The sequence below is a fragment of the Podarcis raffonei genome, chromosome 10, assembly GCF_027172205.1.
Source record: "Podarcis raffonei isolate rPodRaf1 chromosome 10, rPodRaf1.pri, whole genome shotgun sequence".
Lineage (NCBI taxonomy): Eukaryota > Metazoa > Chordata > Lepidosauria > Squamata > Lacertidae > Podarcis > Podarcis raffonei.
In genome coordinates, this window is record NC_070611.1 from 77557777 (window position 1) to 77574670 (window position 16894).

The following is a 16894-nucleotide window of genomic DNA, read 5'->3' on the forward strand; positions in this document are numbered from 1 at the left end:
CCAGTTCTGGGCCAACATAGTTCTAGTTGCTGTCGTGGCGTACAAGAAAAGATTTTTATCCTTCTTTTTAATTTCCTTCCCTTTCAATCCCAATAAAAAAGCTTCAGGTTTTTTTAGAAAAGATTTTTTGTACTTATTTATTTATTTATTATAAATATTTTTTATTGATTTTCCAACATACATTTATAATATCCAATCGAAATTTATCACATATTTTCTCTTTTGGACTTCCTTCAGCCTCTCTAACAATCATCCATTATTCAATTTTTTAATTACACATTTCCTAATTTTTATATTGCAATTTATATACCTTCACCCTCTTATTTTTCTTCTACACAATATTCCTCAAACATTCACAGAGCTTCTTGAAATCCCACTAGCGTTGTTTGCTCATCACATATACATTTCAAATAATCTGAAAATTTTCCCCAATCTTCAATAAACTTTTGGTCTCGTAGATATCTGATCTTCCCCGTTAGTTTATCTAGTTCTGCATAGTCCATCAGTTTCATTCTCCATTCTTCTAACGTCGGTAGTTGTTCCTGTTTCCATTTTTGGGCCAGCCAGTAGTATTCTTGCTGCAGTTACTGCGTATTGGAAAAGTTTACAGTCCTTTCTATTTATCTCATTTCCTACTATTCCTAAAAGAAAAGCCTCTGGCTTCTTAACAAATGTATATTTCAACATCTTTTTCAACTCATTATATATCAATTCCCAGAAACCCTTCACCTTCTTGCAATCCCACCACATATGGTAAAATGTTCCCTCTTTTTCTTTACATTTCCAACCCTTATTACATGTTTTATACATTTTTGCCAATTTTACGGGTGTAATATACCATCTATAAACCATTTTCATCACATTTTCCTTTAACGCAGTGCATGCCGTAAATTTTATATTTTCATTCCATAATTTTATCCAGTCATTGAACTGTATATTATGACCCAAATCTCTGGCCCAGTGTATCATAACCGATTTAACTTCCTCGTCTTTTGTATACCATTCCAGCAACATTTTATACATTTTAGATAAAATTTTGTACTCATTATTTATTATTTCCATTTGAAATTTTGATTCTTTTTCATCAAAACCTCTTTCTTTAAAATCCTTTTTAAACATTTCATTAACCTGATAATAATGCAACCAATCATATACATGCTCCTTCACATCTTCATAAGGTTTCATTTTCCATTTTCCTCCTTCTTTTACTATCAATTCTTTATATGTAATCCAGTTCCACCTTAAATTGACTTTCTTAAGACTCATAACTTCTAACGGAGATAGCCAGTGGGGAATTCTTGGTTCTAGTAAACTTTTATACCTCTCCCATATTTCTATGAGAGATCTTCTAAAGATGTGGTTTTTGAAACCTTTATGGATTTTTTTCTTCTCACACCGTAAATATGGGTGCCAGCCAAATCTGTTATCAAAACCTTCTAAATCTAACAAATCAGTCTTTTTTAACTTTATCCATTCCTTCAACCAACAGAGACAACAGTTTCATAATATAATTTCAAGTCTGGCAGGGCGAAGCCTCCTCTTTCTTTCGCATCCGTTAATAACTTAAACTGAATTCTTGGCTTCTTACCCTGCCAGATATATCTTGAAATTGCTCTCTGCCATTCTTTAAAGATCACTGTCCCCTTGATTATTGGAATTGTCTGAAACAAAAACAACATCTTTGGCAGCACGTTCATCTTAATCGTTGAAATTCTCCCCCAAAAAGATAACTTCATTCGACCCCACACCTCTAGATCTTTCTTTATTCCCTTCCACACTGGCTCATAGTTATTCTGAAACAAATCAAGATTCTTAAGGGTTAACCAGATTTCCAAATATTTAACTTTTTCACCACTTCTATCCCTATTTGTTGTTGCATTGTTTCTATCATACCTTGTTCCATATTTTTTGTAAGTATTTTGGTTTTTTTCTTATTTAATATAAACCCTGCCACTTGACCAAATTGTTCAGCTTCTTCCAAAACTACTTTTGCCCTTTCCAGCGGTTCTTCCACTGTTATTACCAGATCATCAGCAAAGGCTTTTACTTTATACTCATTCTGGCCTGCTGACACACCTTTTATTGCTTCATTTCTCCTTATTGAATTTAAGAAAATTTCCAGAACCATTATGAATAACAATGGTGAGAGAGGGCATCCTTGTCTCGTACCTTTTGATATTTTTAATTCTTCTGTAGTCATGTTGTTTACAATAAGCTTCGTTCTTTGTTCAGTATATATCGCTTTTATTCCATTAAAGAATTCTTTCCCCACTTCCATATATTCTAATTTTTTTAACATAAAGTCCCAAGAAATGTTATCAGAGGCCTTTTCTGCATCCACAAATATTAACGCAGCTTGTTTCTCATTCCTGGCTGTCAGATATTCTAACAAATTAATTATATTCCTTATATTATCTTTCATCTGTCTGCCAGGAAGGAAACCCGCCTGGTCTTTATGAATAATTTCTTGTAATATCTTTTTCAACCTCTTCGCTAAGATACTTGCAAAAATTTTGTAGTCTGTATTTAGCAATGAGATAGGCCTGTAATTTTTACCGTATTTTTCGCTCCATAGGGCGCACCTGTCCATAGGGCACACCTAGTTTTTAGAGGAGGAAAATACGGGAAAAAATATTCTGAATCAAATGTTGCACTAAACTATTTAAAGCAGCAAAGCAGGTGGCTCCTGTCCGCTTTGCTGCTTTAAATCGAGCCTCAGAGGAGGGTAGGAAGGGGAACCATGGCTTATCTAAGTCCAGTTAATAATGCTGAGCCTGACTTATGGCCATCGAGATTAGCCTGGCCGTCTCAGTGGAAATCTGGGGTGGACTTTCAGTGGTCAAAGTGTGGTTGTGTCTTCCTGCCCAGCATCTATTTCCTGCCGTCTTTCCCCCCTGCACCCCCGCACCCTGCTTCGAGGGAAGGAAGCGGAGCCATGGATCCTCTGCTCACAACTGCAGTGGATTCCCTCCACTTTGAAGCAGGAAAGTGGAAGAGGAGCTGCTTACACGAGTGTAAGCTGCTCCCCTCCAACTTTCCTGCTTCAAAGGGAGGTCAGGAGGAGGGAATCCGCTGCAGCCGCAAGCAGTGGAGGATCCACGGTCCCTTTCCTTCCCTCCTCCATGATTGCTTTGAAGCAGGAAAGTAGGAGAGGAGCTGCTTACACAAGTGTAAGCAGCTCCCCTCCCACTTTGCTGCTTCAAAGGGAGCCCGGGAGGAGGGAATCCGCTGCATTCGCTAGCAGAGGATCCATGGTCCCCTTCCTTCCCTCCTCCGTAGTTGTTTTGAAGCAGGAAAGTGGGAGAGGAGCTGCTTACACGAGTGTAAGCTGCTCCCCTCCCACTTTGCTGCTTCAAAGGGAGCCCGGGAGGAGGGAATCTACTGCAGCTTCCCCCACCTTCCGCAGAAGCCGCGCACTCTTTAACGGGGCTGCGCGGCTTCTCCTGGCTTTTCTGGGAGGTGGGAGGATTCCCCCACCTCGTAGAAAAGCCCGCAGGAGCCGCGCAGCCTTTAAAGAGGGCGCTGCTCTTGGGGGCTTTTCCCTGAGGAGGGAGAAGGGACTGATGCGGCCAGTCAGTCCCTTCTCCCTCCTGGGGAACAGCCCGCAAAAGCGCACGAAGCTTGTGTGCGGCTCTTGGGGGCTTTTCCCGCCTGCCTCCCCCCTGCATTCGCTCCATAGGACGCACACACATTTTCCCTTGCTTTTTAGGAGGGAAAAAGTGCGTCCTATGCTGCAAAAAATACGGTAACTTGAGTCAAATCAGAGTCTTGTTTTGGAACTAGTGTAATAAAAGCTTCTTTCCACGTCTCCGGCATTTCTCTATCCTGAAGAATATTGTTCACGACTTCTCTCAGCGGTGTAGACAGGATGTGCCTCATTTCTTTATAATAACTTGCTGTAAATCCATCTGGTCCTGGAGCTTTCCATTTTTTCAACTCTTTTATGGCTTCTTTAATCTCTTCCATTTCTATAGGGGCGTTCAGCCTTTCTTTCTTTTCTGTCGGGATCTTCTGCACCTTTTTTTCTTTTAAGAATCTTTTTATTTTTCTCATGTTATTTTTCTCTTTACTATTATATAAATGTCTGTAAAAGTCCAAGAATCCTTTTCTGATACCTTTTGGATTAACTATCTCTTCTCCTTCTATGATGATTTTATTTATTGTATTCTGTTCCTTTCTTTTCTTAATTTGCCATGCCAGCCATTTGCCTGATTTATTTGCAAATTCAAAGCTCCTTTGTCGCAATTTTTTTATATTCCACTCCACTTCTTTATTTATTATCATAGCAAATTGTGTTTGCAGAGCTTTTATATTCTGTTTTAATTTCAAATTGTCTGGTTTCTCAATTAATTTTTGTTCATTGTCCATTATTTGTCTTAAAATTTCTTTCTTGCCTTTCTCTCTGCTTTTATTTTTTATTGAATTCTGTTGGATAAAAAATCCTCTCATCACCGCCTTGCTGGCATCCCACACTACATTCATTTTTGTACCCTTATTACAATTGTTCATAAAATACTCCGCCAGCTTCTTTTGTGCCCCCTCTAAAAAATTTTGATCATCTAGAAGGTAGTCATTAATTCTCCATATGAATGATGGAGTATTTCTTCATAACCTCTAATTTCACATTTGATTGGATTATGATCTGAGATCACTCTTGGTTGAATTTCAACTTGCATGATTCTTGGAGTTAATTCATTAGATACCCATATTTGATAGATTTGCGACATTGACTGATTCGATTCTGCATAAAACGTAAACTGTTTGTCAAGTGGATGTCTCAGTCTCCAAATGTCTATTAAGTTACAATTCTTAATCATGGAGAAAAAAGTATTGGGTAGTTTTCCCTCTTTACTCATTCCTGATGCTCTCAGTCTATCCATTTCCATTGACACTACTCCATTCATATCTCCCATTATTATAATCTTTTGGTCCATATAATCAAACAGTTTCTCTTTTTATAATTTTTTTTTCATATTTGCACATATATCCAGGAAAAACATAAACAAAAAATCCACCACATACCTTATACAAATTATATCCACTTCACAAATCATAAATAAAATACATAACTGAGTTAGTCTCAACTGAGCCTTGGACTTCCCTCCACTCCTTTGGTAAGTATCGAATAAATTATATAGTCGCATACTTTTTAACTCTTTTACATAGGCCTTTCCCGCTGTTAGAGTTATTTCAACCCCGCCAGTGTCACCTGAGATTTAGATTCCATATACATTAAATATTTCTTCCAATTATCATGAAATTTCTGTTCGTCTTGGTCCTTTAATCTTCCTGATATTCTATCAAGCTCAGCATAATTTATCATTTTAACCTGCCAATCACCTATGTTGGGTATTACTTCTAATTTCCAGTTTTGTGCTAACATAATTCTTGCAGCTGTCGTAGCATATAGAAACAAGATCTTGTCTTCTTTTTTAATTTCTTTACCGACCATTCCTAACAAAAAAGCTTCTGGCTTTTTGGGAAATGTATATTTCAAGATTTTTTTAAGTTCATTATAAACCAATTCCCAAAAGCCTCTCACTTTGCAACACGACCACCACATATGGTAGAGGTCACCTTCTACCTCTCTACATTTCCAGCATCTTTTATCCTTCAACTTATAAATCTTCGCTAATTTCACTGGTGTGTGATACCACCTGTAGATCATTTCCACAGGTTTTCCTTTAGTGCCGTGCATGCCGTAATTCTCATATTCTTGTTCCATAGTTCCAACCACCTCTCAAAGTCGACGTTATATCCAATATCTATCGCCCACTTAGTCATAGCCTCCTTCACCTCCTCATCTTTTGTATACCACTCCAGCAAAATATCATACATCCTTGACAGTGTTTTGTTCTTACCTTCTATAACTTCTACATTAAATTTAGATTTTTTATCTTCAAATCCTACTTTCTTTTTGTCTTCTTTTAGCAGATCATTCACTTGGTGGTATTGCAACCACCCTGTAAATAAATTTTTGATCTCTTCATATGGTCTAAGTTTAATCTCTTGATCTGTCTTCCAAGTTAGTTCTTCATAGGTGGCATTCTTCCCTTCCATGTTTATTTTTTTTATAGTTAACACCTCTATTGGTGAAATCCACCAAGGTGTCTTCCTTTCCAATATATTTTTATTTCTTTCCCATACTTGGAATAGTGGTCCCCTAAAAATATGATTTAGAAAGCCTCTATGAACTTTCACCTTTTCGTAACACAGGTATGAGTGCCACCCGTACCTGTTATCGAAACCTTCCAAGTCCAAGATGTCCCTATTTTCCAATCTTATCCAGATAGATAGATAGATAGATAGATAATACTTTATTCGGCTATAAGCCCACAAGGTAAAACCAATCAATAAATAAAATAGCATTTTACATTCTAAAATATCAACTAAAATATTTCAACGCATAATCTCCTTCACGTTACGTACAATCTCTAGATGTACCATATTGTGGCCTTGAATATAAAGATGGTGGATAAAGTTTACTAGATTTTTAATAGTCATGCAGCATTCCATGAAGTCTTTTATATGAAAGAACTGAATTCAGGAATCTGGCAACCTGTAATGTTCTATAAGAGTCAATGTCCTGGAGTAAATAGGCTAGATGTAATTCAGGTGGTTTAGTAACAGTTTCCAAGATGATTGAACTCAGAATCCTTGATCGGGGAACAATATATAAAGGACAATTAAACAAGATATGATAAAGGGATTCTATTGATTTGCTGTCACATGCGCATAAAACAGAGGTTTTACCGTTAGAAAATCTATTACTCAGCACATTTGAGGGGAACACATTAAATCTGGCTCTAACAAAAGCGAATCTATGCGACGCAACCGATAAGGTAGACAGATATCGAGGTATCTGGGACATAAATGTAATGCCCTGATTTATCGGGGAACATGTACCTCCACCTGTAGTAAGATTTTGTTGCAAATCAACCTCCTCCAATCTTTGTTTGATGACCTTTTTTGCTGTAATTAGATCTAAATTTAGTATATCGGAAGGAGAGATTCCATAAGACAACAGTTTGGAATGGATTTTTGTTGCCCATGGGCTGGTAAATTCATCTCTCCAAAGGCACTGAATAAGATGGTAATTGGGCAATTTATGCCAAAGGGACAGCCAGTAATTAAAGGCATGTCTCCACATCAGGATCTCTAAGGAGGGGGTCTTGAGTTCTAAGCGAATAGCAGAGTTGCTTACACAGGAGGGTAGTTTCAAAAGGCGTCTGAGAAAAAGATTTTGCAATGTCACCAGAGGCATGAAGTTTACAAAAGCGCCCCATAAAGGGACCGCATAGGCCATAGTTGCAACCACTTTTGCACTATAAACTTTTAAGGCAGATGGAACATGCATAGCCCCCTCTGTAAAGAAAAAGCGTAATAGAGCGTAGATAAGGGCTTTGCCCTTATTTTGTAAGTATGTGATATGCGCTTTCCATCCCATATTATACTGAAAGTAAATTCCTAGATATTGAAATTTGTAGACTTGTTCAATTGGCTTCCCCTCGAGTTCCCACCTATACAATTTACGACTCCTGGAAAAAATTAGGACTTTAGATTTGGAATGGTTAATAGTAAGTAAATTTGTTTGGCAATATAACGCGAAGATCTTAAAGGCCCTCCTCAAACCGATTCTTGAATATGAGAGGATCACTGCATCGTCAGCGTACAATAGTAAGGGGCAGCGATAGTCTGCAAGCCTGGGTGCATGAATGGTGGTTTGGGCCTCAACCAGGGGAGTTCTCATGTCACTAATATAGAGGTTAAAGAGATAGGGGGCAAGGATGCACCCTTGTCGGACCCCCTTATTTATTGGAACAGAGTTTGTGAGATCGCCCTCAGGTGTTAACCTCACCCTAGCGGCCGTCCCTTCATGTAATTTAATCATTAGCCACAACAGCCTTTTATCTATACCCCACTTTGCCAATTTTTCCCATAGCAGCTCTCTAGAGATACTGTCGAAGGCCGCCTTCAGGTCTATAAAAGCGGCACATAAAAGACCATGAGTGGGGGAAGAATACTTCTGCGCCAAATGATGTAGAATTATTGCATGGTCAATAGAAGCACGATTAGGTCTAAACCCGGCCTGTTCATGGCCTATCAGATTGGAATCTTCAGCCCATTGGGTTAGTCTGGTTAGCAGGAAGCGAGTATAGATTTTTCCAATGATTGATAATAAACTGATATTACGATAGTTTCCTGGGTCCTCTGGTGGTCCTTTTTTTCCCAATCTTATCCAATCTTTCAGCCACAATAAACACGCCGCTTCATAATATAAACTTAGATCCGGTAGAGAGAATCCCCCTCTTTCTTTTTTGTCCACCAATATTTTCATTTTTATTCGTGGTCTTTTGCCTTGCCAGATGTATCTCGCTAAGGCTCTTTGCCACTCTTTACACTGCTTTAGACCTTTTAGTACCGGAATGGTTTGGAACAAAAATAACATTCTGGGGAGAACGTTCATTTTGATAACTGCTATCCTCCCCAGAAAAGATAACCTCAATCTCTCCCAGATTTCAAGATCTTTCTTAATATTCTTCCAAGTGACTACAGTTATCCTTATATAGGTTAATATTTTTCGCTGATATCCACACTCCAAGATATTTCACTTTCTTTGCTGTCATAATTCCCATCTTTTGTTCTAGTTCTACAATATCTTCCTTAGTTAGATTTTTAGTCAACATTTTAGTCTTATTTTTATTAATCTTGAGGCCTGACACCGCTCCAAACTCTTCAAATTTTTGCAAGGCTTCTTTCATACTATTTTTGGGGTCTTCTAGAGTTAATACAAGATCATCCGTGAAAGCTTTTATCTTATGTTCTTTAGTCCCTACCTTAATCCCTTTCACTTCTGCTGCCTCTCTCAGTCTCTTAGTAAGTACTTCAAGTACTGTTATAAATAACAGAGGAGACAGGGGGCAGCCTTGTCTAGTCCCTTTAGATATGTCAAAAAATTCTGATGTCGAGTTATTTATTATTAGCTTAGCTTTTTGTTCATTATAGAAAGCTTCTATACCTTTTCTAAATCTTTCACCCAGCCCCATCGTTTTTAGATTTTCTGTCAGGAAGCACCAAGAAACGTTATCAAAGGCCTTTTTGGCATCAATGAAAATCAAAGCGGCTTGTTTGTCTATTCTGGTTTCCAAATATTCAATGATATCTATCACATTTCTTACGTTGTCCTTCAATTGTCTCCCTGGAAGGAAGCCCGTTTGATCTTTATGGATTCTGTTATTTAATACTTTTTTAAATCTTTCTGCCATTACATCCGCAAACAGTTTATAGTCGTTATTTAATAATGAAATCGGCCTATAGTTTTTCACCTCTAAGGCATCCACATCTTTTTTAGGAATTAATGTAATATAGGCTTCCTTCCAGGTATTCGGGGTCTTCCCTTCTTTTAAAGTATTGTTCATCACTTCACATAGGGTTGGGCTTATTTGATCACTTAATACTTTATAATATTTGGCTGACAGACCATCTGGCCCCGGCGCTTTACCGATTTTCATCTTTGATATTGCCTTCCTTACCTCCTCCTCTGTAATCAGCTGATTTAATAATTCTTTTTCTTCGGTTGATATCTGTTGTAAATGATGTTCTTTCAGATAGCGTTCTATATCATAGCCTGTCTCCTTACCTCTTTTATATAAATCCTTATAGTATTTCTGAAACAACCTTTTTATTTCATTTGGGTCTTCCACTATCTTATCTCCATCCCTTATCCTACAGATCATATTTTGTTTTTTCCTTTCTCTTAGTTGCCAGGCCAAATATTTCCCTATTTTATTAGCAGATTCAAAACTCTTCTGTTTCAGCATTTTAACTTTCCACTCAATCTCCTGGTTTACTATCATAGAAAATTGGGCTTGTAATAACTTTATATTTTGTTTTATAGTCTCATCACCTGGCTTAGTAGTTAATTGTCTTTCATTCTCCATTAACTGTACTAAAATCTCCTCCTTCTTTTTCTCTTTTTCTTTTCTTTGATGGCTGTTTTTCTGAATTAGAAAGCCCCTCATGACAGCTTTCCCTGCGTCCCAAACCATTTCTAAAGCTTCCCTTTATTTAAATTCCACTTGAAGTACTCTTCAATTGTTTCTTTTGCCTTAATCACTATCTTTTGATCATTAAATAGAGATTCGTTCATTCTCCATCTAAGTACTCTAGCCTCTTTACCCTTTAACTCTAAATATACTGGGTTATGATCAGATATAGTCTGTGGGAGAATTTCAGATTTGATTAAGTTCTGTATCAATTCCTTAGTGATCCAAATACCATCTATTCTCCCCCAACTCTGGTTAGGATTTGAGAAAAAAGTATATTGTTTTACAGTAGGGTTTTTGAATCTCCACGCGTCAATTAGTCCCATATTATCAACCAAATCAAAAAATGTCCGTGGTAACTTGCCTTCCTTAATCTCTTGTTTTCTTGTTGATCTATCCAGATTTGGTGACACCACCCCATTAAAGTCACCCATCACTATCATTTTTTTTATCCATCCACTCTGTTAACTTAATACCTAATTCAGAGAAAAAGACTGCTTTTCTGTCATTAGGTGCGTATAGATTGGAGGGGGTGGTGGGAGAATTAACAGGAAAAGTTAAAGATCTATCGGTAAGAGCCAAGGTGTTTGAGGACTCAATGAAAAGGGTGCAAAAAGACACGAAGGATAATAAGAGGGATTTGGACAGGATTAAAGTAGAAGTTAAGGAGATAGGTAAAGTACAGGAAGAATTGTTGGATAGTATGGCAATGACCCAGATGAGACAGAATCAAGCAAACCTGAAATTTAGAGGGTTCCCAGAGGAGACAAATGAGAACATAAGATCTAAAATGGTGAAAGAGCTGGCAAGCTGGTTAGATAGAAAGGAAGAAGAGATAAGCTACTCGTTGGCAAATAATTTTCGGATAAAAACAAAATCAGCTAAAGCCAGGGGGAAAAGATTGCCAGGAGATGTATTAGTTATGTTCAATTCGATGGATATGAGAAATGAAATACTGAAACAGAATTATAACAAAAGGTTATATATTGGAGGAAATCCAATTATCATATACAAAGAGATTCCTTCGAGATTTCTTCGAAGGAGGGATGCCTACAAAAAATTAACTAACCAACTGAAGAAAAATGGGACCCTATACAGATTCCGAAAGGAAATTCATTCTATTTTAAGGAAAAAAGATTCAAACTGTCCAACCCTTCAGAATTAGAAAAATTTGCAAGAAGATATGAGAAATAATTCGGAAAGATGGTGGGGGGGAGGAGGAGGGTGAACGATCGGGGAGTGGGGACAGAGGCGGAGAGAGTGGAGAAGGAGAGAGGGAGACAAATTCAGGACAAGAGAGGGAAGGAGAAGAGATAGACGATAAAAAACAGTAGATTTAATCTAGACTTGTTATCTTATTATTTGCATACAAGTGATGGCTCTAAAAGTTCTGACCTGGAACGTGAACGGACTCAACAATAAAAATAAAAGGAACCAGATTGCGCATATTTTACTAAAAAAGAACCTCGACTTAATCTGCCTACAAGAGACTCACGTAATAAGAAAGCATAAGAGAATTTTAAGCAATAAGAGATTAGGATTGGATTTTGTGGCTTCGGATAGAGTTAAGAAACGAGGAGTGGTTCTATATATAAAGGAAAAACTTGATCCAAAATTACTGTATAAAGATGAACAAAGGAGAATGATTGTAGTACAGATTATGTTTCAAGGAGTAAAGATTATTGTCGTCAGTTTCTCTTCCAAATCTTTATAAAAATCAGTCTTGTTTCCATTTGGTGCATAGATCCCGACTGTTATTATTTTTTCACCTTGCCACTTGATCTGGATTGCAATTATTCTTCCTTCTTCATCTTTGAAAATTTGCTGAGCTTCAATTTTATTTCTTATATACAATACCACCCCTCTCTTTTTGTTTTTGTCTGACGATATAAATTCATTTCCTAGTCTTTTGTTGATCAAAACTCTTCTATGTCTTCTCGCCACATGTGTCTCTTGTAAACATATTATATCCAAATTTTCCCTTTTTAGATATTGTTCAATTTTATTCCGTTTTTTCCCATCGTTCATCCCATTAATATTCCAATTCCATAATTTTAATGCCATCTTGGTATCCTAATTAATTAAATTTTATTTAAAATTTTATAATCTTTCTTCTTGTACTTCTTCTTCTTCTGTGTTTCTTCCATCTTCTTCTTCCCCCTCTCCCAATCCACTTTCCCCCGTAGCTCCTGCTCCTGCTGCTGCACCTCTTATTTCTTCCTCTTCTGGTCTTAATTCCTTGTATCTTCTCAGAAACTTGCTTGCTTCCTCTGGGCTTGTGTGTTTGTGTTTCTTACTTTTATAGAAAAAAGAGATCCCCTCTGGAAATTCCCACTTGAATTCTATTTTGTTCTTCTTTAAAATTTGCACCAATGGTTTATATGGATCTCTCAGTTTCAACAGTCTGATCGGTATATCTTTAAAAATAATTATATAATTCCCATCGATATTCAATCTTTTCTCTCTGTTCTTCTGCAAGATCATATTTCTCATTTCTCTGTCCTTGAATATAATTAGACAGTCTCCCGGAGATTTCCTTGTCTTAGTTGTTCTTGCCTTCATTCTAAATGCATTTTGCACTGTCATAGCTACCTCCTCTGGTTGAAGTTCTAACCATTGTGCTATTTCTGCAATTAATATTTTCACCCTGCATCTCTAGTACGGCTCTCAACCTCAAATTAGTCTCCCGCTGCCTCAATTCATTCATAGCAATCGCATCCAAGACTTCTTCTTGTGTTTTATTAATCTCTGACATTTCTACCTTTATTTTCTCCTCTTCTCTCCTCACTTCCCTCATTTCCTGTTTTTTCCTCTTCATCCCCTCCTCCAACGTTTGTGTTCTCTTAGTCACATCTTTCAATTGTCCCTTTAATTCATTTACTGTTTCATCATTTTTTTTCTAATTTTTGTTCTAATTTGGCCTCTAATTTTTTTCACTCTGCTTTATATCATTTTTAATTTCTCCAAACATTTTCAATATTTCTCCCTTAAAATCTGACTCTTGTTTTGAGCTTCTCCTATCTGCCGGTGTCCCCCCTTCACTTGTTTTTTTCTGCTGGTGCGACATATCTTTTAGTCTCTTCACACTCCTACCAAAGTTAATTAATGCACCAATATTAGCACAACCAGTATATAAGGCCCAATACAATATTTAGCAAAACCCAATAACATATAAAAACTAACACCGAACTCCTCCAATCAATATTTCAACTCAGGTATTTCCTACATCACAAAATAAATGGCCAGAATAAAAATAAAATATAACCCAATGGAGATACTCTTATTATCTTAAAAAATCCCAAAAGAGAGAATATAATCGTGATACTACTTTTAGCCTTTTTGTTAGGAGAATTCACTAATTCACAGTCCTCAAATTTCAAATTTTTGCCAAGGTTTCAAAACTTTTCACTAATGAAGAGATGATAGAAAGACGAAAATCTTCTTGCCACCACTTAGGCTAATTCCAATCCGTCATTTCGAAAATAAAATGCAACAGGGGAAAAAAAGGACCAAACCATAAAAAAGTTAAAAATAATATATTTTCTCAGTTTTGTTATTGCCAGTTATTTTAGATTTTAATTATACTCCAATTATAATCCAATGTAGTCTTCAAACTCTCCAATCCCAGATTAGTCCAAGGAAGGAAGTAAAGAAGAAGTAGCAGAAAACCATAAAATAAGTCCCACAAAAAAAGAAAAAGGGAAACAAAAACAAAAAATTATATCCAGAGCAGGATTCTTCTGAGGAATGATCTCAATCAGTTACCAGCCTTATCCATTCGTTAAAACCACTCTACGAAGCTTCTGCAATGGTGTTATACTCCAACGACAAGGGAAGGAAGGGGGGAAAGGGGGAGTGGCGGGGAGTGATTTTTTAGAAGTTAATTTTGACGCTCACCATCAACCCTTAAAACCTGTGGCATTGTTCAATTTCAAAAGTCAGATTATTATAATCTATTACAGAGCATAAAACTTCCCCTTTTATCCGTTAAAATATTCACTTCTCCAAAAACGTTGCTGGTATTTTTCCAGAGTATAGCAATGTAACAGTGGCGACAGAAATCCTTACATCCAGTTGCGCAGTTCTTTATTAAAAGTGAAACTAAGAATTCCTTCTAATCTTGTCTCTTTCTTTCCCCCACCAACACACCGAAGATTTGCCAAAAATAACAGTCAAACGTCCCTCTGCTTCCTCTTCTGTTTCTTTTTTATCTTATTGCTAGTTCTTAGCTATTTTCTTAGCTTAGACGTTTTAGAGGAGAAAGCGGCAACAACCGCTAGCCATTACTCACACAGCTTGCTCCCGCTCTGCTGACAGTTCTACGTCTGTTTTCAATTGCAGATACAGCTGATCTCCACATTTAATTCTTTTTGCTCCGAAACCTTCCTTTAGCCCTGAACTTCCGAATTCTATCCCAATTAGGTCCGAATTTCTTAAGCTTGAGTGTCGGTCGCTTCCCTTGCAAGTTCGGGGCTACGCTTTTTAGAGGATAGTTAATGGCTTCCCTCTGCCTGCTTCTCTCTCCGCCATACTCTTCACCCTTACAGGGCTACCTGACGGCCAGGCGGTTTGCAAATTGGCTTGCCGGGAACCAGACCCTCAATGTTCTCCACTGAGGGTATTTTGGGGGGCTACTGCGCCCTGTAGCACCCCTTTTTTCCTCAAAAAGCACGGAATCTCCCAGCCGGGAAGATTCCCACTTGGGACAGGTTCGCGCTCAACAGGAAGTCCACGTACTTAAAGATTTTTTTAAGCTCACTATATATTGATTCCCAAAAACCCTTCACTTTCCCACAAACCCACCACATATGATATAAGTCTCCTTCTGCCTCACCACACTTCCAACACTTCCTATTTTTTATTCTATACATCTTTGCCAATTTTACCGGTGTGAGGTACCACCTATATATCATTTCCCACATATTTTCCTGTAAGGCCATACACGCCGTAAACTTCATATTGACATTCCATAATTCACGCCATGCTATATTCTATATTATATCCAAAATCCATGGCCCACTTAATCATGGCTTCTTTTACCTCCTCATCTTTAGTAAACCAGTCCAGTAATAAGTCATACATTTTGGACAAAAGTTTGTTGCTACCTTCTATAATATCGATTTGAAATTTTGATTTCTTTTCCTCAAATCCCAACCTTTTTTTATCCTTTTTTAGTATCTCATTAACTTGGTGGTGTTGTAACCACCCTGTCAATAGGTTCTTTATTTCTTCATACGTCTTTAACTTAATCCCCTGCTCCGTTTTCATTACAAACTCTTCATAAGTAGCTCTCTTTCCTTCCTTATTAGTTTTTTTTGTAATTAATACGTCAGTTGGTGAGATCCACCAGGGGGTTTTCTTTTCTAACAAATTTTTATTTCTTACCCAAACATCATATATGGGTCCTCTAATTATAAGATTTAAGAAACCCCTGTGGACTTTTGCTTTACCATACCACAGGTACGAGTGCCACCCGTACCTGTTGTCAAATCCTTCTAAATCTAGAAGGTCCGAATTCTCTAGTTTTATCCAATCTCTTATCCATATTAAGCAAGCTGCTTCATAATAAAGAATCATGTCTGGCAAGGAAAAGGCACCTCTTTCTTTTTTGTCCACTAAGATCTTCATTTTTATTCTTCGTCTCTTTCCCTGCCAGACAAATCTTGCCAATATTTTCTGCCATTCTTTACATTGTTTCAACCCTTTGATCACTGGTACTGTTTGGAATAAGAATAGCATTCTAGGTAAGACGTTCATTTTAATCACTGATATTCTCCCTAAAAAAAGAGAGTCTCAGTCTATTCCAGATATCCAAGTCTTTCTTAATTTCTCTCCATGTGGTGTCATAGTTATCTTTTATAGATTTATGTTTTTTGCTGTCAACCATATTCCCAGATATTTGACTTTGTTAGCCGCTGTGATTCCTGTCTCTTGTTGCAGTTCTTCTGTTTCTTCTTTGCTTATGTTTTTCACTAACATTTTAGTCTTGTTCTTATTAAGTTTAAACCCCGCTACTTTGCCAAATTCTTCTATTTTTTGTAGTGCCTCTTTTAAGCTTTTCTTTGGATCTTCCAAAGTTAATACTATATCATCCGCAAACGCTTTTAATTTAAAATCTTTATGTCCAACCTTAATCCCTTTAATTTCTGGATTTTCTCTCATGGTCTTGTTGAGTACCTCTAGTACAGTTAAAAACAACAGGGGGAATAGAGGACACCCCTGTCTCGTCCCTTTTGAGATATCAAAAATCTCCGAAACATTATTATTTATAATGAGTTTGGCTGTTTGGTTGTGATATATTGCTTCTACACCCTTCATAAATTCCTCTCCTATTCCCATTATTTTTAAATTCTTTTTCATAAATTGCCAGGAGACATTATCAAATGCTTTCTCCGTGTCGATAAAAATCAACACTGCTTGTTTATCAATTCTGTTTTCTAAACATTCGATAATGGGCCTGTAATTTCTAACTTCTAGGCCATCAGTATCTTTTTGGGGGATTAGGGTTATATAGGCTTCTTTCCACGTATTTGGGATTTTGCCTTTTTTCAAGATATTGTTCATAACCTCACATAATCCTGGTGTTATTTGATCACATAATATTTTGTAGTATTTAGCCGATATTCCATCTGTGCCTGCAGATTTCCCAATCTTCATCTTCTTTATTGCCTTTCTGACTTCTTGTTCTGTGATTAACTGGTTCAGTTGTTCTCTTTCTTCTTTTGTAATTTGTTGTAATTGATGTTTTTGTAGATATTCCCCTATTCTATGATCGTCTTCTTTCTCTTTCTTATATAACTCTTTATAGTATTTCTGGAAAGCCCTTCTTATCCCTTTGGGATCTTCTA

The 16894-nt window shown here is 37.1% G+C and overlaps 2 protein-coding genes across 4 annotated transcripts in view; one reads left to right on the forward strand and one right to left on the reverse strand.

Moving 5' to 3' along the window:
* The window catches only part of LOC128421704 (zinc finger protein 271-like), a 279246-nt gene that overhangs the window by 132772 nt on the left and 129580 nt on the right, over positions 1-16894 (forward strand). The gene's annotated exons all lie outside the window — the stretch shown is intronic.
* The window catches only part of LOC128421751 (zinc finger protein ZFP2-like), a 100692-nt gene that overhangs the window by 73456 nt on the left and 10342 nt on the right, over positions 1-16894 (reverse strand). The gene's annotated exons all lie outside the window — the stretch shown is intronic.